This window comes from Chelonia mydas, chromosome 14 (assembly GCF_015237465.2).
Source record: "Chelonia mydas isolate rCheMyd1 chromosome 14, rCheMyd1.pri.v2, whole genome shotgun sequence".
In the NCBI taxonomy this organism is placed as follows: domain Eukaryota; kingdom Metazoa; phylum Chordata; order Testudines; family Cheloniidae; genus Chelonia; species Chelonia mydas.
The window spans coordinates 31,653,919-31,678,139 of record NC_051254.2 but is presented as its reverse complement, the minus strand read 5'-3'; the positions used below and the strand labels follow the sequence as shown (position 1 = coordinate 31,678,139).

Sequence of the window (24,221 nt, the reverse complement as noted above, 5' to 3'; positions counted from 1 at the left end):
GTGTTAGTCTGTATTCGCAAAAAGAAAAGGAGTACTTGTGGCACCTTAGAGATTAACCAATTTATTTGAGCATAAGCTTTCATGAGCTACAGCTCACTTCATCGGATGCATACTGTCGAAAGTGTAGAAGATCTTTTTATCTTTATCTTTTAAAGATCTTCTACACTTTCCACAGAATGCATCCGATGAAGTGAGCTGTAGCTCACGAAAGCTTATGCTCAAATAAATTGGTTAGTCTCTAAGGTGCCACAAGTACTCCTTTTCTTTTTGTAATATCGGAACAGCTCTTGGGCAGGAGTCTCTCCAGGCCAATATGAGGACAGGCACTCATCTGCACAGCAGCCCAAGGGGCTTCACATTACACAGCACGTGTCTGGCCCTGCCCTCCCTGGGCTCCAACGCAGATGGTTTCCTGGCTCAGACCCACCTGGCAGCATGGGCCCTATGGTTGCTATGCACTCAGGCAAACCCTCCTCCTGGGCAAATCTCAGAGGGGTGGACACTGGGCACCCACCAGCAGCTTCTCTTTTTGGGTCTGCTCATTGGCTTCCTCTCTCTCTTTTTATAGCTAGGCTCTCGCAGTGCCACCTGAACGAAGCAGGGGGGTGTGGTTTTTACAAGCCATCACTACCAGCCTCACAGCTGCCAGATTTCACAGCCCAATCCTGCCCTGCAGGTGCCTAGGACTCACTGACACCCATGGCAGGGCTTTTTAAAGCTACACTGAGGCAGACTGGAGAGCGGGCAGGGGTAGATTGTCCACAGGAAAAGAGGGACTACTAGAAGGAGTGGAGACGCAGCCCACAACTCCAGTTCCAAACATACCCAGCCCTCCCCCAACCAACATTCCCTCTAACAATTAGCGCCTGCAATCAGAAAATTGGGCACTAGCCATGGGGTGCCCAGTAGCATGGGCGTTGACTTTTAGTTTTACCAGTGGATGCTCCTCTCCACCCCCTCCCTCCCGTGTGGGGCTTCAGGGGGAAGAGACCAAGCAGGAGTGGGGTCTCAGGGGGAAGAGGCTGAGCGGGGGCAGGGCCACAGTAGGATCTGATGAGAAACAGGCAAAAGAAAAAAAGTCCCATTCAATTACATCATGTAATGGCAGACAGCTAAAAAGCGACAAGTTTTTAAAGTGCTTATATACCAGTGCTTGAAGTCTAAATAATAAGATGGGTGAACTAGAGTGCCTCGTATTAAATGAGGATGTTGATATAATAGGCATCACAGAAACTTGGTGGAATGAGGATAATCAATGGGACACAGTAATACCAGGGTACGAAATATAGCAGAAGGACAGAACAGGTTGTGCTGGTGGGGGAGGGGCACTATATGTGAAAGAAAGTGTAGAATCAAATGAAGTAAAAATTTTAAATGAATCAAATTGTACCATAGAGTTTCTATAGATAGTAATTCCATACTTGAATAATAAGAATATAGCAGTAGGGATATATTACAGACCACCTGACCAGGATGGTGATAGTGACTGTGAAATGCTCAAGGAGTTTAGAGAGGCTATGAAAGTAAAAATCTCAGTAATAATGGGGGATTTCAACTATCCCCATATTGACTGGGTACCTGTCACCACAGGACAGGATGCAGAGATAAAGTTTCTTGACACCTTAAATGACTGCTTCTTGGAGCAGCTAGTCCTGGAACCCACAAGAGGAGAGGCAATTCTTGATTTAGTCCTAAATGGAGCACAGGATCAGGTCCAAGAGATGAATATAGCTGGACCGCTTGGTAATAGTGACCATAATATAATTAAATTTAACATCCCTGTAGTGGGGAAAACACCACAGTGGCCCAACACTGTAGCATTTAATTTCAGAAAGGGGAACTACACAAAATGAGGAGGTTAGTTAAACAGAAATTAAAAGGTACAGCACCAAAAGTAAAATCCCTCCAAGCTGCATGGAAACTTTTTAAAGACACCATAATAGAGACTCAACTTAAATGTATACCCCAAATTAGAAAACATAATCAGAGAACCAAAAAAGAGCCACCGTGGCTAAACAACAAAGTAAAAGAAGCAGTGAGAGGCAAAAAGGCATCCTTGAAGAAGTGGAAGTTAAATCCTAATGAGGAGAATAGAAAGGAGCATAAACTCTGGCAAATGAAGTGTAAAAATACAATGAGGGAGGCCAAAGAAGAATTTGAAGAACAGCTAGCCAAAGACTCCAAAAGTAATAGCAACATTTTTTTTAAATATATCAGAAGTAGGAAGCCGGCGAAACAACCCATGGGGCCACTGGCCGATGGAGATGCTAAAGGAGCACTCAGGGACGATAAGGCCATTGCGGAGAAACTAAATGAATTCTTTGCATTGGTCGTCACGGCTGAGGATGTGAGGGAGATTCCCAAAACTGAGCCATTCTTTTTTAGGTGACAAATCTGAGGAACTGTCACAGATTGAGGTGTCATTACAGGAGGTTTTGGAATAAATTGATAACTAAACAGTAGTAAGTCACCAGGACCAGTTGGTATTCACCCAAGAGTTCTGAAGGAACTCAAATGTTAAATTGCAGGACTACCAACTGTTGTCTGTAACCTATCATTTAAATCAGCTTCTGTACCCGATGACTGGAGGATAGCTAATGTGACACCAATTTTTAAAAAGGGCTCCAGAGGTGACCCCGGCAATTAGAGGCCGGTAAGCCTGACTTCAGTACCAGGCAAACTGGTTGAAACTATAATAAAGAACAAAATTGTCAGACACGTAGATGAACATAATTTGTTGGGGAATAGTCAACGTGGTTTTTGTAAAGGGAAATCATGCCTCACCAATATACTAGAATTCTTTAAAGGTGTCAACAAGCATGTGGACAAGGGGGATCCAGTGGATATAATATATTTAGATTTTCAGAAAGCCTTTAACAAGGTCCCTTATCAAAGGCTCTTAAGCAAAGTAAGCTGTCATGGGATAAGAGGGAAGGTTCTTTCATGGACTGGTAACTGGTTAAAAGATAGGAAACAGGGTAGGAATAAATGGTCAGTTTTCAGAATGGAGAGAGGTAAATAGTGGTGATCCCCAGGGGTCTGTACTAGGACCAGTCTTATTTAACATATTCATAAATTATCTGGAAAAGGGGGTAAATGGTGAGGTGGCAAAATTTGCAGATACAAAATTACTCAAGATAATTAAGTCCAAGGCAGACTGCGAAGAGCTACAAAAGGATCTCTCAAAACTGGGTGACTGGGCAACAAAGTGATAGATGAAATTCAATGTTGATAAATGAAAAGTAATGCACATTGGAAAACATAATCCCAACTATACATATAAAATGATGGGGTCTAAATTAGCTGTTACCACTCAAGAAAGAGATCTTGGAGTCATTGTGGATAGCTCTCTGAAAACATCCACTCAATGTGCAGCGGCAGTCAAAAAAACAACAGAATTTTGGGAATCATTAAGAAAGGGATGGATAATAAGACAGAAAATATCATATTGCCTCTATATAAAGCCATGGTACACCCACATCTTGAATACTGCATGCAGATGTGGTCACCCATCTCAAAAAAGATATATTGGAATTGGAAAATGTTCAGAAAAGGGCAACAAAAATGATTAGGGGTATGGAACGGCTTTCTTATGAGGAGAGATTAATAAGACGGGGACTTTTGAGTTTGGAAAAGCGATGACTAAGGGGGGATATGATAGAGGTCTATAAAATCATGACTGGTGTGGAGAAAGTAACTAGGGAAGTGTTATTTACTCCTTCTCGTAACACAAGAACTAAGGGCCATCAAATGAAATTAATAGGCAGCAGGTTTAAAACAAACAAAAGGAAGTATTTTTTCACACAATGCACAGTCAACCTGTGGAACTCCTTGCCAGAGGATGTTGTGAAGGCCAAGACTATAACAGGGTTCAAAAAAGAACTAGATAAGTTCATGGAGGATAGGTCCATCAACGGCTATTAGCCAGGATGGGCAGGGGTGCAAAACCATGCTTTCAAGTGTCCTAGCCTCTGTTTTCCAGAAGCTGGGAATGAGCGGCAGAGGATGGATCACTTGATGATCACCTGTTCTGTTCATTCCCTCTGGGGCACCTGGCATTGGCCACTGTCAGAAGACAGGATACTGGACTAGATGGACCTTTGGTCTGACCCAATGTGGCCATTCTTATGTTCTTATGAATTAATCCTAGAACCACAACAGAGGCAATCTTTGCAGCTGAGATCACCAAACCTGGAATAATGGGTTAATGAGGGTGATGCCCCTTTATATATATATACGGCGAGGGAGTCACTGTACAGCTAGGTAGGGTGGGTAAATTGCAATAGGTGAGCATCACCAGGATGGCTGCAACCACCCTTTGCTTGCACACCAGGATCTACCATAACAGTATTGGGCTTTCATCATCCTGATCATGAAAGTTGTGCTGACCAGAGAAGAGCAGAGAGACAGAACTACTTGTCCTGAAATGGTAACTTTAAACCATTTATTATAATATTAGCTGGCTGAAATTGCCCCTGATAAAACATCCTCTCTAACAAAAGGGAAGGGAGGGGAAGTTTTAAATGCTTTAGCTCATTTTCCAGGACACTCCCACAAAAGACACAAATGGAGGGCTGTAGACATTCATGTGCAAATACCTCAGATGGTGAAGGAGATTTGGTGGCTACGCAGACTAGCAGTGTCAAAATTAACATCTCACTAAGAATATAATGATGCATTTAACATCTATCGTAACTTCATGCTGCATAGTCTTAGGGCTTTTCTGTACAGGGAATCATACCGGTATAACTATACCAATAATGTCGTTGTTATACTGGAATAACTACCTGGGTGGACACTCCTATTCGGGAATAGGGCTTTGTCTATGTTGGAAGTTACCTGAGTGCTGGAGAGAGGCAAAATAATGATTAAGGAAATCTGTCCTCATTGGTAGATCCAAAGAAATAGAAGTTTTTATGGCAACTCAGGAAATCAGACACCCCTGAAGTTACATAATAACAAAGAATAAATGTGTGCTATAGAGAAAATAAAAACAAAAAAATTGAAATAACAATTGTAAATTACAAAATCACAATAATGGGATATTTTATATTACAAAACACTATGGCATGTGATTGTTTATCCACTACTACTGATTATTATTTTCCGTTTTTGTATGCTATTAAAACCATACATAGCCCGACATCTGTCTGTTCACCGTTAAACAAGGTAAATGATGATGTGCTAAGGGCAATGAGTCATAAAAATAGTGTTTTAAAAATAAATGGAGTGAAACGACATTTCCAGAGGATTACAGGAAATGGAGCAGAACTACAGATAAGACAAATCTGTGAGTTACTATGAGGCTATGTGCATGGGCACATTCCATCTATGTAAACTGACAAGGAATTCTTTTAAACACCAAAAACATGTATGATAACGATGAACCTTTTTAGGATGGCATCTGTGTGTAAACTTCTTCTGTATCCCATCTCTTTTGTCAGCTCAGTACATCAGTTCAGATAGAGAAGAGCAGCTGTATCTGGGCTTTGGGCCACACTGCACCTTTAACACCATAACCCTGGGAAGAGGGTGTTGAATTGGACCATCCAGTGAGGAACACAAGCCCCCCTGCCAGTCCACACCTTATTCTGACAACCACTGCAAATGGCTCACCCCACTTGTGGTAACTTACCCCTCCCTATCCCAGGGTCTCCCTGTCTGGCAGTGCATTCCCCCCTTTCTAAATCCCACTCCTGCACTCTGTGCCCAATTGTCTGTCTCTCCTTTCCCCTCCCTTCACCTGTTTGACCCCGCTGCGGGCTGTTTTGTTTTGGGCACAGATTGGCTCCAGTTTACAGCAGGGAACAGATCTGGGGATGGCGAGTGAGGGCAGCGGTTTCAGCAGAAGTTAAAGAGCACAGCTCAGATCCACGCAGCCTGCCCAGTGACAGCAAGGGAGCAATTCCTGATTCTGACTCTTGCAGCTGCCCCACAGCCCAGCCCACTGAAATGCCCCAGCAGGCCCCCAGGACAGGTGTGCACGTCCTACATGCTCCGAGCTGGGTTCCCAGCCACTGGGCCATGACTCCTCTGCCGCTACAAAGGACTCCTTGGCCTGGGGGCAGGGGGAGGCTGCGGTGGGACATGGAGGGGGTGGCTCCACCCCTGGCGGGGATTGGCTGGTGCCTCCGCACTTCCCTGTCAGGGGTGTTCGTGACACCCGGTGAATGGAGCTGTCTGATCCCAGGCTGTGAGGGGGAGAGTAGGAGTGGGGGAGGCGCGGGGAGGGGGCTGGGATCTGGGAATCAGGACGCCTGGGTTCTAGTTCCATGTTGCAGACTGAGGAAGTCCCCGGTCCCAGGGAGCTGTTGTAGCGCGGGTTGGTACTGAGGGGCACAGGAAGGGGCTGGAGCAGCAGTGAGTTTGCAGCTCAAGGAGGGGAATAGGAAAGGGGGAATAATAAAGAACAAAGGGATCATATACACTATGCAGGTCCAAGCTGCCCCTGCGAGCCGGGAGCCTGGGTTGAGGCGCTGCTGCTCCCCAGTGGGGTCTGTGCCCGGGAGAGACCTGCACTAAACCCCCTCTGTGCCTAGCCCGGGAGACTTTAGGTGGTGGCTGGAACCAACCCCTGGCTCCAACTCCTCAGCCGGAGACTGCAGGTAGTTGAGAGAGACCTGGGGGAAGTGCTGGCTGGGCTGGGCAGGAAAGTGACTCTGCACAAAGGGCTCCGGGAGTCTCAGCTCTTGCAGCCCCTGGGAAAAAACTCTGTCCCCTTTGTTATCAATGCACCTGTGGGACTGGGATCTGAGCTGGTAAGAGTGAGTTTGTGTGTGTGGTTTTTGGAGGGGGGTGAGGGGGTGAGAGAACCTGGATTTCTGCAGGAAATGGCCCACCTTGATTATCATACACATTGTGAAGAGAGTGGTCACTTTGGATGGGCTATTACCAGCAAGAGAGTGAGTTTGTCTGTGGGGGGGCGGAGGGTGAGAAAACCTGGATTTGTGCTGGAAATGGCCCATCTTGATGATCACTTTAGATAAGCTATTACCAGCAGGAGAGTGGGGTAGGAGGAGGTATTGTTTCATGGTGTCTGTGTATATAATGTCTTCTGCAATTTCCACAGTATGCATCCGATGAAGTGAGCTGTAGCTCACGAAAGCTCATGCTCAAATAAATTGGTTAGTCTCTAAGGTGCCACCAGTACTCCTTTTCTTTTTGCAAACACAGACTAACACGGCTATTACTCTGAAAGTTAAACAGGTGCATGTTTGCAAGAATGAAATTATAGCTCCGCAGGGCAACAACCAGCAGATATTGCGGCCTCAGCTCTGACGAGCATCCATGAGCATCCCATTAAAACTGCACACACTATCCTACATTTTTAAATAAATCAGCACCATACCAACTGCAAACCTACCTCCATTACAATTCATGATTGCCTGTTCTGTTCATTCCCTCTGGGGCACCTGGCATTGGCCACTGCTGGAAGACAGGATACTGGGCTAGATGGACCTTTGATCTGACTCAGTTGTCTGGCCAGTCTTATGTTCTCATGTAACTCCTTTACAGCTTCTGTAGACTGAGCTTATTGCACAAACTGGGCTCCCTGAAACCCTCCATATTCCCCCACCCACCAGCTCATTGTCTGCCACCCTCCCATCCGCCTGTATTTCAGGAACTCCCTGCAAAACCCCCCATCCCCTCCCTCATGGCTGGGGCTCTTCCCCATCCCCCTCATACCAGGGTCCCCCAAGCTCTCCCCTCCCAGAGGTTCTGTCTGCCCCCCCATCCCTTTCTGCCATACCAGGGTCCCCAGTTCCGCCCCCTCCTTCAGGCCAGCAGCTGCATGTGCACCCCCTTCCCACATGCCCTCCTTTCCTCGCATACCTTGGTCCCCCAATGTCCACCCTGCTAATGGTTCTTTGTGCCCCATTCCCCACTCCTGCCATACCAGGGAGCCCCATTACCCTCCTCCCGCCTCCCACCACCTGGGCTGTTTGCATGCTCCTAATCCCCCCAAGTTCCCTCCTTCCTTCCCACCCTTTTGTCATTCAGGGTATTGACATGTTAAAACTATAGCCAGAGGGGTCAGAGATGAGATGGTGTATTGTTATGCTGGAAGATGATAACGTCTGCCATCAGCCAGAGAATTACAGAGGTGCTTGAAGCTCTGTGGCTGTGCTAACCAGTGAAAAGGGGGCTCCCTAGGTCCTCAGCTTTTCCCCTTCCAGTTTTTTCAGTTTTCACCAAAATTAATAATAGGGTTCTTCTGCCCATGGATGACTAGAACATTACCTGAACATTTGGAATTGATCAGCTGGGGAGTTCAAGTAGAGCCTGACAAGTTAGCCCAGTTAAAATATAAAAATGACACCTATGTGAAATATAATATGTTACAATTAGTATCTAAATCAGATGTAAAAATCTAAATGGATTGAAATGAAAAATCTGGAATAAAAATGTTTCAATATTATTAAAATGAAACAAAAACATTAAAATGAAACATTTTGACTTTTTCCATCAAAAATTAATTGAAATTGACACATTCCCAGAAAACATTTTGATTTTGACAAATCTGCATTTTTGATAGAAAACTGCTCCATTTAATTTTTTTGGCCTGATTATCAAGTACTAATTATCAAATACTAATATAAATTCTGCTTTGCTTTATCCCTTTCCCCCCACTAATGATCAAATATTTATATAAAATCCTCTCAGATTTTGCCTTGTTTTGACCTAATTATCAAATAGGATATACATTTCCACTTTGATTTTGCTCCTTTCTCTCTCATTATGATAAATATATTATGATAAAGTTCCCTCACAGTTTTCAGTTTTGTCTCTAATCATCCAATATTGATATAAAACTCTCTCCGATTTTTATTTTTCTAATCACCCTTTTGGAATGCAGCAGCTTCTCCTGGTTTTGAAGGAAACTGAGTCATTATCCCAGATGGGGAATGTGAGGGGTGTGTGATTAAATTCCCCCAATGGGCACAGACATGGGGTACGAAGCCAGGGGTTGAACTCCCCAATGATCAACTTTCCTCCTCACATCTGAGAATCAAATTTTCCTCCCCTTTGCAGACTGCTTTATAGATAGAGCAGAATGAGGGGTTATAGGTGATCCTTCCACTGGGGGTTGTTCTGTTCCTGTCTGGGTCCCTATCCCAGTTCCCGGAGTTGCCACAAATTCCCATTGCTTATAACAATCCCGCCGGATTAATCCCTCACATTCCCATCACTGCTTTCACCCCAAAGGGTCTCAAATACTTGTGACAGATGAATGGTATGGGACTTGCTCCCCTCCGTATTGAGATGCAGACAGCTCTGGAGAGGGAATGGGGTGACTGGCTGTTCTCTGTCAATGACAGGGCATGGCAGGCCCAAAAGAGAGGCCATGAAGAGTGAATGTCTGTGGCTGATGGGGACACTTTCTCATTTTCCGTTACTAATATTCTATCTCCTCAGATTTTGTGTCATGTATCAAACACTTGTACCAAGCATTTTGATACTTGTATCAAACACTGATATAAAATCTCCTCATATGGTGCCACTTTCTGTCTAATTCAACCCTCTACTATGGATTTCAAATCGTCTCTGATTTCACCCATTTTCCCCTCTAGCTACTGAACATTGATATAAAACCCCCGTAGATTTTGCCCCTTCTTTCTGCTGGTTTTTAATTATAAAATCTCAATTGATTTTCTATTTTCCATCTAATTTACAAGTAGTGCTATAAAACGTCCTCAGATTTTAGTGTTTTCCACATTTTTTTAACAGAAGCAATTTCTTATTTTGGAGGGAAACTCTTCTCCTGTGGCACCACCTGGTTGGGGGGGGGGGGAAGTCAAACTCCCCATTGATCAACTTTCCCCGCTTACATTAGAGAATCAAATTGTTTCCCCTTTTACCTCCTAAAATCGACATGTTTCCTGATGAAAGCTACTGGCTCAATATTTAATAAACATCAAAGACAGGTGCTTCCCCATTTCGGAGTACGGGGTCTCCCAGCTGTTAACAAGGCAGCTGGTCAGACCCTGATGGATTGTTTTATTGTGGCTGAAAACCTCCATCACTTATAACAATCCTATATTCCTGTATATTAACCCCTCACGTTCTCATGACCACTTTCACCCTGAGAGGTCCTAAAAGTTCAGGACAAATGGTCTCTGTGGGGGTTTTCATTCCCCCAGTGCTGAGCCATGGCTGCTTCTGGGAACATATTGGCTATTCTTTGCCAGCAAGAGGGGATGGACATTTCTGGAATATTCTGGCTCTTCCATCCCCTCCTTATTCCTGTTAAAGTAGCATCATGTAGGGCTCCCTGTGTGAATGGCAAGCAGGTGGGAAATAATACTTTGTATTTATCTAATTGATATACAATCCTCTGATTGTTTTTGTTTCTCATCCCCCTTTAAAACTGCAAGAACTTTTGGTTTTGGAGGGGAAATGTTTGCTCTAAGTCCTTACCTGAGTTTCCTCTCAGATTGAGAATCATTTGCCCACCTATGTCAATAACAATGGAGGAGGTTGCTGACTGAGAGTTATTAAGAGAGCCCTGTGAGACTTAGGAGAGGTGCCAGGGTTTAAAAGGATCCCCACTGGAATCTAACTGGGATCAAAGAGATGGTCTAAATATGCTGGAATATCTTCTAAAATATAAATGAGTTCTTACAACTTTTAGAGCTGAATAGTGGATACCAAATTCTCTCTTCGTTTGGGAGGAGAAGGACTTATCTGGTGAGCCAAAGATACCAGCCAAAAATTGAGACACCATCTTGCCGCACCATGGTGGAAAGCAGGAGGGAGATGCAATTTCTGAAATCTTTAATCCTTCAGATTTTGCATCCCTCAGACCAGAGCTGAGGAAAGGTGGGGGATGCACTATGTGAAGGGTGTCACAAATGCCTTAGAAATTGCATCCCCCACCCTCTCCCTTGCCTTCATCCATGGCAAACAATTTCTGATGGATTAGAGTGAAAGCAGCTGAAATTATTCCATGCACTTACAACTAGAGTTACCCTTTCCTTAGGGCTGTAGTGTTTGGAGTGGTGTTCCATGCAGGTGCAGATATCTGCCCAGACAGTGACAGGATTGGAGATCCTGGCTAGGGCAGAGAAATCTTTGAGTGGATCAGACTAGTACCAGTTGTTCCTGTTCTGATCCCTGTTGTAAAACATGTAGCGGTGTGTTCTCCTCACCTGGCAATTCCTGGTTTCAGTCACAGCCCTTTACATCTTTTGTGTAAACCTTTTTAATTTAGATGGGTTGGTATTATCCATAGTATCTTAAAGTATGACCTGTGCTAATGGTTTGCACTCCCTAAGGCCTACAGCAGTGGCTCTCAGCCTTTCCAGATCACTGTACCCCTTTCAGGAGTCTGATTTGTCTTGTGTAACCCCCACATTTTACCACATTTAAAAAACTACTTGCTTACACAATCAGACATAAAAGTACAAAAGTGTCACAGCACACAATTACTGAAAAATTGCTTACTTTCTCATTTTTACCATAACTCAGTTGGAATTAGGGCTGTCAATCGCAGTTAACTCAAGCAATTAACTTGAAACAAATTAACTCGACTAAAAAATTACTCATGATTAATTGCAGTTTTAATTGTACTGTTAAACAATAGAACACTAATTTAAATTATAAATATTTTTGGATGTTTTTCTACATTTTCAAATATATTGATTTCAATTACAACAGAATACAAAGAGTACAGCACTTTATATTCTTATTTTTTATTACAAATATTTGCACTATAAAAAAGAAACAAAAGAAATAGTGTTTCACTTCACCTCATACAAGTACTGAAGTGCAACCTCTTATCATGAAAGTGCAACTTACAACTAAAGAATTATTTTTCTACATAACTGCACACAAAAAAACCAACAATGTAAAACTTTAGAGCCTGCAAGTCCACTCAGTCCTACTTCTTGTTCAGCCTATCGCCAAGACAAACAAGTTTGTTTACATTTATGTGAGATAATGCTGCCTGCTACTTCTTTACGATGTCCTCTGAAACTGAGAAAAGGTATTTGAGTGACACTTTTTTAGCCAGCATTGCAACATATTTACATGCCAGATATGCTAAACATTTGTATGCCCCTTCATACTTTGACTTGTATATTGCACTCTTTCATTTATTTTTTACCGTGCAAATATTTGTAATAAAAAATATAAAGTGGGCACTCTACACTTTGTACTCTGCATTGTAATTTAAATCAGTATTTTTTTGAAAATGTAGAAAAACATCCAAAAAATATTTATAATAAATTTAAATTGGTATTCTGTTATTGTTTAACAGTGCAATTAAAACTGTGATTAATTGCAATTAATTGTTTTAAATCACAATTAATCTTTTGACAGCCCTACTAAGTATGTGAATTATTTAGTAATTTCCCATAATTGTACAGCAAGTAGTTAGACTTAATGTTTTTAATTAGTAATTTATCAGTTACTAAGTTTTTAATTACAAAAAATACTGTTACTGACTAGAACAGGGCTTGGGTGACTGGGCAGCCTAGTGGTTACATAAGAACATAAGAACCGCGATACTGGGGTCAGACCAAAGGTCCATCTAGCCCAGTATTCGTCTTTCAACAGTGGCCAATGCCAGGTGCCCCAGAGGGAATGAACAGAACAGGTGATCATCAAGTGATCCATCCTCTGCCGCTCATTCCCAGCTTCTGGAAAACAGAGGCTAGGGACACCATCCCTGCCCATCCTGGCTAATAGCCATTGATGGACCTACCCTCCATGAACTTATCTAGTTCTTTTTTGAACCCTGTTATAGTCTTGGCCTTCACAACATCCTCTGGCAAGGAGTTCCACAGGTTGACTGTGCATTGTGTGAAAAAATACTTCCCTTTGTTTGTTTTAAATCTGCTGCCTATCAATTTCATTTGGTGACCCCTAGTTCTTGTGTTATGAGAAGGAGTAAACAACACTTCCTTATCTACTTTCTCCACACCAGTCATGATTTTATAGACCTCGATCATGTCCCCCCTTAGTCATCTCTTTTCCAAGATGAAAAGTTACAGTCTTATTAATCACGCCTCATATGGAAGCTGTTCCATACTCCTAATAAGAAAAGGAGTACTTGTGGCACCTTAGAGACTAACCAATTTATTTGAGCATGAGCTTTCGTGAGCTACAGCTCACTTCATCGGATGCATACTGTGGAAATTGCAGAAGACATTATTATATACACAGACACCATGAAACAATACCTCCTCCCACCCCACTCTCCTGCTGGTAATAGCTTATCTAAAGTGATCATCAAGATGGGCCATTTCCAGCACAAATCCAGGTTTTCTCACCCTCCGCCCCCCCACAGACAAACTCACTCTCTTGCTGGTAATAGCCCATCCAAAGTGACCACTCTCTTCACAATGTGTATGATAATCAAGGTGGGCCATTTCCTGCAGGAATCCAGGTTCTCACCCCCTGAGTTTTGGAGGGGGGTGAGAGAACCTGGATTCCTGCAGGAAATGGCCCACCTTGGTTATCATACACATTGTGAAGAGAGTGGTCACTTTGGATGGGCTATTACCAGCAAGAGAGTGAGTTTGTCTGTGGGGGCCGGAGGGTGAGAAAACCTGGATTTGTGCTGGAAATGGCCCATCTTGATGATCACTTTAGATAACCTATTACCAGCAGGAGAGTGGGGTGGGAGGAGGTATTGTTTCATGGTGTCTGTGTATATAATAATGTCTTCTGCAATTTCCACAGTATGCATCCGATGAAGTGAGCTGTAGCTCATGAAAGCTCATGCTCAAATAAATTGGTTAGTCTCTAAGGTGCCACAAGTACTCCTTTTCTTTTTGCGAGTACAGACTAACACGGCTGTTACTCTGAAACCTGTCATACTCCTAATAGTTTTTGTTGGCCTTTTCTGAACCTTTTCCAATTCCAATATATCTTTTTTAAGATGGGTGACCACATCTGGACGCAGTATTCAAGATGCAGGTGTACCATGCATTTATATAGAGGAAGTATGATCTTTTCTGTCTTATTATCTATCCCTTTCTTAATGATTCCCAACATTCTGTTTGCTTTTTTGACTGCCGCTGCACATTGTGGATAGTTCTCTGAAAACATCCACTCAATGACTCCAAGATCTCTCTCTTGAGTGGTAATGGCTAACTTAGACCCCATCATTTTATATGTATAGTTGAGATAATGTTTTCCAATGTGCATTACTTTGCATTTATCAACATTGAATTTCATCTGCCATTTTGTTGCCCAGTCACCCAGTTTTGTGAGATCCCTTTGGAGCTCTTCACAGTCTGCTTTGGACTTAACTATCTTGAGTAGTTTTGTATCATCTGCAAATTTTGACACCTCACTGTTTACCCCTTTTTCCAGATCATTTATGAATGTGTTGAACAGTACTGGTCCCAGTACAGACCCCTGGGGGACACCACTATTTACTGCTCTCCATTCTGAGAAACTGATGGTTTATTCCTACCCTTAGTTTCCTCTCTTTTAACAAGTTACCAGTCCATGAGAGAACCTTCCCTCTTATCCCATGACAGCTTAGTTTGCTTAAGAGCCTTTGATGAGGGACCTTGTCAAAGGCTTTCTGAAATCTAAATACACTATATCCACTATATCTCAGCCCCCTGCTGGCTGAGCAGCCTCAGCCTTTAAGCTTGGGTGGAGGATAGGGGGATCCAGGCCCTCCATCTTCACCAGGTCCCAGCCCAGAGCCCTGTATGTCAAACCCTGAACAGTGGGGTTGGTGTCCCTCCCGGCAGGGAGAAGCCACTGTCCTGGGCTACTTATTACCAGTCCATTCAGTTTGCAGCATGGCCCCTCTAGTCCAATCTACCAGGCAGCTTGCTTCCCACAGGATTCCCTCTGGAGCGCAGACAGAACCTCGCTGTGGTCCCAGACTCCTTCAGGCAGGACAGCCACAAACTGGTGAGGTTGAGCCACACAATGTCTCTGGGGTTCACTCAGCCAGTTACTTCCCAGGCTGGAGGTTCCTCCACAGCCTCCCTTGGTTGGGGAGCCAGTGTGCCATCTCTTCAGGCACCAAGACAACTCGCTCCTGTCTCTTCCGCAGTCAGCCCTGAACTGAGCCAAGCTCCCTTCTTTTATCCCCCCTCCAGGCCTGGCATTGGCTGCAGGTATAGCAGGATGGGGCTAGCTGGGCCCACAGGTTTTCTTTAACCCTTGCTGTGCTGGTTGGAAGTTTCTTGCTTCACCACACTAAAGATCACTAAAGATCACCACTACAGAATGGATAGATTCTCTTACCACTCCTAAGAAATAAATGATCAGTCATAGAATCACAGAAATATAGGGCTGGAAGGGATCTTGGGAGGTCATCTACTCCAGCCCCCTGTGCCGAGGCAGGCCCAAGTATACGTTACTGTTCCTGACAGGTGTTTATCCAACCTGTTCTTAAAAACCTCTGGTGATGGGGATTCCACAGCCTCACCAGGTAACCTCTTTCAGAATTTAACTATCCTTATAGTTTAGCAAGGTTTTCCTAATATCCGAGTATCCGAGCGTGTGTTTGCTGGGAGGGCAGTGTGAGAGCCTGAGTGAGTGCCTGATTGGCTGCTAGCCTGCAGGGGGCGGGCATTAGGGCTGTCTGTTTGTTTGTGTCAGGGAAGCCTGGCTGTTTAAAAATAGCCAGAGCTTCGCGAACCAGCTGAGCGGCGGGGGACAGCAGAGCAGCTCACAGCAGGAGTTTGCCTGGGAGTTAGCCTGGAGTGAGCCCAGTGAGGCTTACATCTTGCAAACTGCTCTGAGGAAGCTCATAGTAGGAAGGTGATATGGAAGGGGGGGGTTCAGCTGTTGTGACCTGCACTGGATGTGCCATGTTTGTCTTTCTTCCACAGGACAGAAGCGACTTTGTCTGTACAACGTGCAAGCTGGTCTCCATATTGGAAGAGAAGATTGAAGGTCTGGAGCAACAGATAACAACCCTGCATTGCATAGGAGAAACTGAGGATTTTCTGGACAAAACTCAGGATATGCTTCTAGGGGCACAAAGCTCTAAAGATATAGAGCAGGTTGCACAGAGGAGCCAAGAGGCCAGTGAAGAAGCTTGGCAACATGTGACCTCCAGAGGAAGAAAGCGGAATGTCCGGGTTCCAGTAACACAGACACAGGTAACTAACCGCTTTCATGTTCTCTCCACAGGTACCATTGCGGAGAGTGGACCAGATGATATGTCTGGGGGGAGAAAGCAGAAGGAGACTCCGCTGGTTGGAAGGCATGAGATGTGATGTCCTGAGGTTGGGGGTTCCACGACCACCACTCCCAAGAGGAGGAGGCGGGTGGTGGTGGTCGGGGACTCTCTCCTCCGGGGGACTGAGTCATCTATCTGCCGCCCTGACCGGGAAAACCGAGAAGTCTGCTGCTTGCCAGGGGCTAAGATTCGCGATGTGACGGAGAGACTGCCGAGACTCATCAAGCCCTCAGATCACTACCCCTTCCTGCTTCTCCACGTGGGCACCAATGATACTGCCAAGAATGACCTTGAGCGGATCACTGCGGACTACGTGGCTCTGGGAAGAAGGATAAAGGAGTTTGAGGCGCAAGTGGTGTTCTCGTCCATCCTCCCCGTGGAAGGAAAAGGCCTGGGTAGGGACCGTCGAATCGTGGAAGTCAACGAATGGCTACGCAGGTGGTGTCGGAGAGAAGGCTTTGGATTCTTTGACCATGGGATGGTGTTCCATGAAGGAGGAGTGCTGGGCAGAGACGGGCTTCATCTTACGAAGAGAGGGAAGAGCATCTTTGCCAGCAGGCTGGCTAACCTAGTGAGGAGGGCTTTAAACTAGGTTCACCGGGGGAAGGAGACCAAAGCCCTGAGGTAAGTGGGAAAGCGGGATACCGGGAGGAAGCACAAGCAGGAATGTCTGTGAGGGGAGGGCTCCTGCCTCATACTGGGAATGAGGGGCGATCAACAGGTTATCTCAAGTGCTTATATACAAATGCACAAAGCCTTGGAAACAAGCAGGGAGAACTGGAGGTCCTGGTGATGTCAAGGAACTATGACGTGATCGGAATAACAGAGACTTGGTGGGATAACTCACATGATTGGAGTACTGTCATGGATGGTTATAAACTGTTCAGGAAGGACAGGCAGGGCAGAAAAGGTGGGGGAGTAGCACTGTATGTAAGGGAGCAGTATGACTGCTCAGAGCTCCTGTACGAAACTGTAGAAAAACCTGAGTGTCTCTGGATTAAGTTTAGAAGTGTGTGCAACAAGAGTGATGTAGTGGTGGGAGTCTGCTATAGACCACCGGACCAGGGGGATGAGATGGATGAGGCTTTCTTCCGGCAGCTCACGGAAGCTACTAGATCGCACGCCCTGATTCTCATGGGTGACTTTAATTTTCCTGATATCTGCTGGGAGAGCAATACAGCGGTGCATAGACAATCCAGGAAGTTTTTGGAAAGCGTAGGGGACAATTTCCTGGCGCAAGTGCTAGAGGAGCCAACTAGGGGGGGTGCTTTTCTTGACCTGCTGCTCACAAACCGGGTAGAATTAGTGGGGGAAGCAAAAGTGGATGGGAATCTGGGAGGCAGTGACCATGAGTTGGTTGAGTTCAGGATCCTGACGCAGGGAAGAAAGGTAAGCAGCAGGATATGGACCCTGGACTTCACGAAAGCAGACTTCGACTCCCTCAGGGAACGGATGGGTAGGATCCCCTGGGGGACTAACATGAAGGGGAAAGGAGTCCAGGAGAGCTGGCTGTATTTCAAGGAATCCCTGTTGAGGTTACAGGGACAAACCATCCCGATGAGTCGAAAGAATAGTAAATATGGCAGGCGACCAGCTTGGCTTAACGATGAAATCCTAGCGGATCTTAAACATAAAAAAGAAGCTTACAAGAAGTGGAAGGTTGGACATATGACCAGGGAAGAGTATAAAAATATTGCTCGGGCATGTAGGAATGATATCAGGAGGGCCAAATCGCACCTGGAGCTGCAGCTAGCAAGAGATGTCAAGAGTAACAAGAAGGGTTTCTTCAGGTATGTTGGCAACAAGAAGAAAGCCAAGGAAACTGTGGGACCCTTAATGAATGAGGGAGGCAACCTAGTGACAGAGGATGTGGAAAAAGCTAATGTACTCAATGCTTTTTTTGCCTCTGTCTTCACTAACAAGGTCAGCTCCCAGACTGCTGCGCTGGGCATCACAAAATGGGGAAGAGATGGCCAGCCCTCTGTGGAGATAGAGGTGGTTAGGGACTATTTAGAAAAGCTGGACGTGCACAAGTCCATGGGGCCGGACGAGTTGCATCCGAGAGTGCTGAAGGAATTGGCGGCTGTGATTGCAGAGCCATTGTCCATTATCTTTGAAAACTCGTGGCGAACGGGGGAAGTCCCAGATGACTGAAAAAAGCTAATGTAGTGCCAATCTTTAAAAAAGGGAAGAAGGAGGATCCTGGGAACTACAGGCCAGTCAGCCTCACCTCAGTCCCTGGAAAAATCATGGAGCAGGTCCTCAAAGAATCAATCCTGAAGCACTTGCATGAGAGGAAAGTGATCAGGAACAGCCAGCATGGATTCACCAAGGGAAGGTCATGCTTGACTAATCTAATCGCCTTTTATAATGAGATTACTGGTTCTGTGGATGAAGGGAAAGCAGTGGATGTATTGTTTCTTGACTTTAGCAAAGCTTTTGACACGGTCTCCCACAGTATTCTTGTCAGCAAGTTAAGGAAGTATGGGCTGGATGAATGCACTATAAGGTGGGTAGAAAGTTGGCTAGATTGTCGGGCTCAATGGGTAGTGATCAATGGCTCCATGTCTAGTTGGCAGCCGGTGTCAAGTGGAGTGCCCCAGGGGTCGGTCCTGGGGCTGGTTTTGTTCAATATCTTTATAAATGATCTCGAGGATGGTGTGGATTGCACTCTCAGCAAATTTGCGGATGATACTAAACTGGGAGGAGTGGTAGATACGCTGGAGGGGAGGGATAGGATACAGAAGGACCTAGACAAATTGGAGGATTGGGCCAAAAGAAATCTGATGAGGTTCAATAAGGATAAGTGCAGGGTCCTACACTTAGGACGGAAGAATCCAATGCACCGCTACAGACTAGGGACCGAATGGCTAGGCAGCAGTTCTGCTGAAAAGGACCTAGGGGTGACAGTGGACGACAAGCTGGATATGAGTCAGCAGTGTGCCCTTGTTGCCAAAAAGGCCAATGGCATTTTGGGATGTATAAGTAGGGGAATAGCGAGCAGATCGAGGGACGTGATCGTTCCCCTCTATTCGACATTGTTGAGGCCTCATCTGGAGTACTGTGTCCAGTTTTGGGCCCCACACTACAAGAAGGATGTGGATAAATTGGAGAGAGTCCAGCGAAGGGCAACAAAAATGATTAGGGGTCTAGAACACATGACTTATGAGGAGAGGCTGAGGGAGCTGGGATTGTTTAGTCTACAGAAGAGAAGAATGAGAGGGGATTTGATAGCTGCTTTCAACTACCTGAAAGGGGCTTCCAAAGAGGATGGCTCTAGACTGTTCTCAATGGTAGCAGATGACAGAACGAGGAGTAATGGTCTCAAGTTGCAGTGGGGGAGGTTTAGATTGGATATTAGGAAAAACTTTTTCACTAAGAGGGTGGTGAAACACTGGAATGCATTACCTAGGGAGGTGGTAGAATCTCCTTCCTTAGAGGTTTTTAAGGTCAGGCTTGACAAAGCCCTGGCTGGGATGATTTAACTGGGACTTGGTCCTGCTTCGAGCAGGGGGTTGGACTAGATGACCTTCTGAGGTCCCTTCCAACCCTGATATTCTATGATTCTAATGTCTAATCTCAATCTCCCTTGCTGCAGATTAAGCCCATTACTTCTTGTCCTACTTTCAGTGGACATGGAGAACAACTGATCACTGTCCTTTTTATAACAACAGTTAACATATTTGAAGACTGTTATCAGGTTCCCCCCTCAGTCTTCTTTTCTCATGTCTAAACATGCCCAGGTTATTTAACCTTTCTTCATAGGTCAGGTTTTCTGAACCTTTTATCATTTGTTTTGCTCTCCTCTGGTCTCTTTTCAGTTTGTCCACATCTTTCTTAGAGTGTGATGCTAAAACTGGACACAGTACTCCAGCTGAGGCCTCACGGGTGCAGAGGAGAGTGGAACAGTTAGCTCCGGTGTCTTACATACGACACTCCTGTTCATTCACCCAAGAATGATACTAGTCTTTTTCACAACGGCTTCACATTGTTGCAGCCTGTTCAGCTTGGGATCCACTATAGCTCCTGTATGCTTTTCTTCAGTACTAATGCCTGGCCAGGTATTCCCCCTTTTGTATTTGCTCATTTGATTTTTCCTTTCTAAGAGTACTATGGTGCATTTGTCTTTATTTAATTTCATCTTGTTGATTTCACACCAATTCTGCAATTTATCGAGGTCGTTTTGAATTCTAATTCTGGCCTCCAAAGTGCTTTCAACCCCTCCCAGCTTGGTTTCATCTGCAGTTTTTATAAGCATAGTGTCCACGTCATTAGCCAAGTCGTTAATGAAAATATTAAATAGTATTCGACTTAGGCCCCTGTGAGACCCTTCCCGGATACTTCTAATGTTATGAAGTAAAAAATTATTTCTCTCTGTGGCTACCCAGCTCTTGAGGAAGGAGGCTGGAGAACCAACAACACTGGGAACTCAAGGCTGAATTCATTTGTTAGTGTAGAGTGTTTTCGACAGTGTTAGATACCTGACTGGGCACTGGCAATGGGATAACAACAGGGAGAAAGCAATAGGTCTGAGTGGGAAGGGAGAGGAATTACTGGGAGGTCAGTCTATCCCAGGGATCACAGGATGGAAAAGTGCCATTGAAAAGCATAATGCAGTTGAGATTGGAGCAGCAATGTCTGTGAGTGAGCTGGTGGGACTGTGGCGAGGGCAGCAGGTTCTGAGAGGGGGACTCTGGCTGTGTCAGGGACTGGTGACCTTCGAGGAGCTCGCTGTGTATTTTACCAAGGGGCAGGGGGTTCTGCTGGATCCTGTTAGAGAGCCCTCCACAGGGACGTCATAGACTCACAGAATATCAGGGTTGGAAGGGACCTCAGGAGGTCATCTAGTTATGCAGGAGAATTAGGAGACTGTGACCTCGCAGAGTAAGTATCCCTGTCCCCTTGGGTGTTAGGATCTGGGTGGTCTTTGCAGGTCAGCTTCAGCTCCAGGATCCTACAGCCCCTGCCCCTTAGATATCTGGGGTGATCAGCACTTGCGGGTCCTAGGCCCTGTGTGAGAGAGAGGGTCACCTCCACACCTCATCCCACTGGGACGGAAACTCTGGACTCAGTGTTAATCTGGACATCCCCAGGGTTTCAAAAGAGAGTGACTCCCTGTGTCCCCTGTCTGGGGCTGGTTCCATTTAGGGGTGGTGGAAGCTTCCTAAAAGTGGGGGGGGGGGGGCCCAATGGTGCCCGAACTGTGGCCCCGCCCCCACCCTCCATGCCCCAGAGATCCCACCCTAGCACCACCTTTTCTCCCGAGGTTCCGCTTCTGCGACACCGTCCCCCGCTCACTCTTCTCTGCACCCTGCCCCTGCTCACTCACCCTTTCAGCCAGTAAGAAGTGGGAGGGTCATGCCCCCCCCCACACACTCTGGTGCCTCTGGTTCCATCCCTGGGGTCGCTGGTCCCTCTGTGGTGTTGTGACAAGCTCTCAGATAATAAGCTGCTGGGGATCCATGAGTTTACCCCAGGAGACACACAGCACCTCTCCCTGCAGGCACTAGGCTTTCCCACGGGGTCTCATGAACATGTTCCCCATCTGTGAGGATCAGATGTCCTCCCTGCAGAGAAAGGGGCTGGGTGTGACGTTATGGGTTGCTCTCTTGTGGGAAATGGTGAATGGCAATCTAGCCCACTGATCTCACCCGTTTCCTTCTGATGAGCAGAATCCCTAAGCCCCAAATCAGACCCCATCTGCCACATGGACCAAGAGGAAGAGCCCTGTGTCCTGGACTCTGAGGATTCTTCAGAAAAGAAGACCCCAAGAGGCCTTCAGGCAGGTAAGAGAGCTTAGAAACACTGAAAGGAGTTTCAGTGCAGAGAGCACAATGGGAAGGCCCCTTCTCTCTCCTCCCATGAAAAGGTTGGCAGGAAACAGAAAAACTCAGCAGCTCTGCAGCCAAGTGTCAATTGGGACTTCTCTTCCTCTGCATGGGGTTTGATGAACCTCTCGGTCTAGCAATCAGTTTACAGGTCAGCTTCTGCCATCTCCCAGGCAGACACTTGAGAGCTGAACATTACTGATATTTGCGGGGAATCAACAGGTCTATCATTCCTTCCAGCCAGCCCTAGACAGGACTCTGACACAATTTCTCCTCCGATGCTCAGTGAGGGGCGAGCTGTCCCTGAGGCATTTCCTGCAGTTGAGGCATTTGTAGGGCTTCCCTCTTGTATGGAATCACCAGTGGATAGTGAGGGTTGAGTTTGCCCGGAGGTTTTTCCTGCACTTGAGCAGATGTACGGTTTCTCTCCTGTGTGGGTTTTCTGGTGTTTAGTGAGGGTCATGCTGGTCCTGAAGCTGCTTTCGTACTCTCACCCGTGTGGATTCTCTGGTGGACAATGAGGCTTGAGTGGACATCATAGCTTTTCCTGCAGTAAGGGCACTAGTGGGGTTTCTCCTGTGTGGATTTGGTTGGGTCTGAAGAGGGCTGACCTACTGCTGAAGTTTTTCCCACATTCAACACATAAGATTTTCACCTTCCTCGTCTGTGGTGTTTGCTGGTGTTTGCTGTCATGGTGTGTGTGTCACCTGTCCCCTTAGGAGAGAACTGACCCCGTCTGTTCCCTGACTGCTTTTTTTGTAGCCTCTCTGACCTGCGCTGGCTCTCACAGACTTTGCCCTTCACCTGCTCAAGACTCTTGGAAACTTTCCCTTTGGATCTCTGTGGTGTAACTAGAGAATTCTCTTCCTCATTTCCTGACTTGTCATCTGTTTGAATGAAAGGGACAATCCAGACATGTCAGTCCCTGTGCTAGGGAGAAAGGAAACCTCAGAAAGGGGAAGAGTAAAAGGGGATTCAGAGGGTGAAAACTAGAAGAACTGTTTGGGAGACTAAAATATGAAGAGCTGAATCCTTCAAACTGCGAGTGCTGCGTGACCTCCCCTCAGAGCTGATCAGTGCCCCATCAACACCCTCGCTGCCCAGCCGCTGGGGAGACAACACGGGCCTGGCATGGAACCTAACCGTCAGGGACAGGGACTCTGTTGGGCCGCAAGAAGCCAATTCCAGAATCGGAGCCCTCCATTGCTGAGCATGCCCTGCAGGGAGTCCCCTTCCTAGGTACACCTAGCAGATATGAGCTCTGTTGTCTCAGCTGGCGCATGTGGAGAGAGAAGGAGCTCTGAGGAAAGCAGGACCCAAACCATTCAGGGCCTTAGAGATTAACCTGTCACTTGAATTGCCCCAGGAATCAGCTCCTAGCCAGGGCCATTGCTGGGGTGCAGGAATAATGTACTAGCAATGGGGCATCTGGCTGGGCTGCTGCCTTGTGTCCTGGTAGTGGTCCCCGTGGACAGCTCCATGCAGAGTGCACTGTCATGACCCTCTCAGCAGGGGGACCTCAGAGGTCTGGATCCCTGCTGGGTTATCTTTATGGTAACCACCTGCTGGGCTCTGTGCTGTTTGCTCCTGCTGGCACCACAATACAAGGTGAGTTCAGGCCGAGCAAAAAGGGAGCAGCTGGAAATGACAGCAGAGGTACAGGCAGGGCTTCCAAGGAGAGGCCCAGGAGCTGGGATCTGAGGTGGGGGAAAAAACACAGGGAAGAGAAAGGAGGCTGCAGCTGCCAAGGCAGGCGGTGGAGGAGAAGTGTTTGAGCCCCTGGGCTGGGAGGGAAGGCAGGCTGCTGAGATTCCCAGGCAAGCACTCGCAGCACATGAGGTAGAAAGGCAGAGAGGAGCTGGGTGTGCATCCCAGAGGCGATGTCGCTGCAGCCCAGGCCTCTCTCTCAAATCAGCGTGAATGGCAGGGTCTCTCAGTGAAAAACAAAACACAGAGGATTCCAGACAGCATCTGTATGTGCAGGTTTTATTTACCAAAATAGAAATAAAGAGGTGCAACAGACAGATAGTTCAGGGAGAGGGAATAACTAGCGCAGATGGGGTGAAACGTTACCTGAAATGGGCAACGGGCATCAAAGAATCAATCCCATTCCCCAGTGAGCAGAGTGGCATCACAGCGGGACCCCTCACTGAGCCCTACTCCACTCGTTTAGGAAGGACAAAGATTTGGACTGTCAGTGACCCATACTAGTCACTCTAATTTTAGACATT

At 46.1% G+C, this 24,221-nt stretch overlaps 4 protein-coding genes across 10 annotated transcripts in view; 1 reads left to right on the top strand and 3 right to left on the bottom strand.

Moving 5' to 3' along the window:
* Nucleotides 1-24,221, bottom strand: part of LOC114020077 (zinc finger protein 239) — a 479,276-nt gene that overhangs the window by 238,442 nt on the left and 216,613 nt on the right. The gene's annotated exons all lie outside the window — the stretch shown is intronic.
* The window catches only part of LOC122462963 (zinc finger protein 501-like), a 293,402-nt gene that overhangs the window by 52,577 nt on the left and 216,604 nt on the right, over nt 1-24,221 (bottom strand). The window lies entirely within an intron of this gene.
* LOC114018211 (zinc finger protein 501) overlaps nt 1-24,221 on the top strand; it is a 225,968-nt gene that overhangs the window by 20,030 nt on the left and 181,717 nt on the right. The gene's annotated exons all lie outside the window — the stretch shown is intronic.
* The window catches only part of LOC102945825 (zinc finger protein 436), a 1,196,575-nt gene that overhangs the window by 1,165,361 nt on the left and 6,993 nt on the right, over nt 1-24,221 (bottom strand). The gene's annotated exons all lie outside the window — the stretch shown is intronic.